The sequence below is a fragment of the Sphaerodactylus townsendi genome, linkage group LG01 (genome assembly GCF_021028975.2).
Source record: "Sphaerodactylus townsendi isolate TG3544 linkage group LG01, MPM_Stown_v2.3, whole genome shotgun sequence".
In the NCBI taxonomy this organism is placed as follows: domain Eukaryota; kingdom Metazoa; phylum Chordata; class Lepidosauria; order Squamata; family Sphaerodactylidae; genus Sphaerodactylus; species Sphaerodactylus townsendi.
Window position 1 is genome coordinate 184,271,759 of NC_059425.1, and position 1,331 is coordinate 184,273,089.

The 1,331-nt window shown below is 45.3% G+C and overlaps 1 pseudogene; it reads right to left on the reverse strand.

Annotated features, from left to right (window-relative positions):
* Window positions 1-703: 703 nt before the first annotated feature.
* LOC125425510 lies at window positions 704-823 on the reverse strand (annotated as a pseudogene).
* Window positions 824-1,331: the final 508 nt, after the last annotated feature.

The window sequence follows — 1,331 nt, forward strand, 5'->3', positions numbered from 1 at the left end:
TAAAAACCCCGAAAGTTTTTTTTTAGGCTTTTCAGGTTATCAAATCACCACCCCTAGTTCTCAGGCCAAGAAACGTCCAGAGATGGTTTGCCATTGACTGTCTCCACTGTGGTTCTGAGAGAACTGATGGCAGGGACAGTTGTACATCAGTTGGCCTCCTTGGCTGGATCCATTTAGTGTTTGTATTCCCAACTGTTCTTTGCTGTGTTCCCTGTTGTTGGGGGCGGGGGGGTTGCTCACCCAGAGCCAGTGTGGTGTAGTGGTTAAGAGCAGGTGGATTCTAATCTGGATAACTGGGTTCGATTCTCCACTCCTCCACCTGAGTGGCAGAGGCTTATCTGGTGAACCAGATATGTTTCCACACTCCTACATTCCTGGTGGGTGGCCTTGGCCTAGTCATAGTTCTTCAGAACTCTCTCAGCCCCACCTACCTCACAAGGTGTCTGTTGTGGGGAGAGGAAGGGAAAGGAACTTGTAAGCCACCTGGAGTCTCCTTACAGGAGAGAAAGTTGGGATGTAAATCCAAACTCTTCTTCTTCAGTGAGCAAACTCCTCCTCCTCCTCCTCCTCCTCCTCCTCCTCCTCCTCCTCCTTCTTCTTCTTCTTCTTCTTCTTCTTCTTCTTCTTCTTCTTCTTCTTCTTCTTCTTCTTCTTCTTCTTCTTCTTCTTCTTCTTCTTCTTCTTCTTCTTCTTCTTCTTCTTCACTATCTCCTAGTTCCAAAAATCAATTTAGTGTATTGTCTTCAAATAGAAAACATATCAGATATTAAACTGATAAGAACCAAAACTATGCTTGATCTTAGCCAATAGGCCAAGAAGCAATGAAGGAACTGATTGGGAAAAGAGCTTTCCTATTGTCCTGAAGCATTTCGGGACCCAATGCTACAGCCAGGTCATTAGACCTCCCATTACTCTTTCTGCCTTCCAGTCGATCAGCCTCCCGAAAGACAGTTTGGGGTCATAACTGGTAGATTCTCTCTGCTTGGTCGCTTTCACGGTTTTAGCTGCCAGGGTTCAGACAGACATTGGCACACTTCCCCCTCCTTTCCCATGAATCCCTGCAGCACCGTTCACCATTAACATTCTCAGCTGGTGCCGAGACATTTCCATTTCTGAATTCTTGTGTCTTTTTTTCCCCCGGCTCTAAGAACAATTGAAAAGAATGTTTCAGACTCTTCAGAAAGGATTAGGGAGGGAAAGCACAAGGGACAAAGAATATCATGCCTTCATGCATTCATATGAGATAGTCAAACACACATCATGTCTCTTCCCTCCTCCAGACTCGTATTGTGTTCTTCTTTCTTCTATTTCCTGGTTGCTTTTTCTTGCGC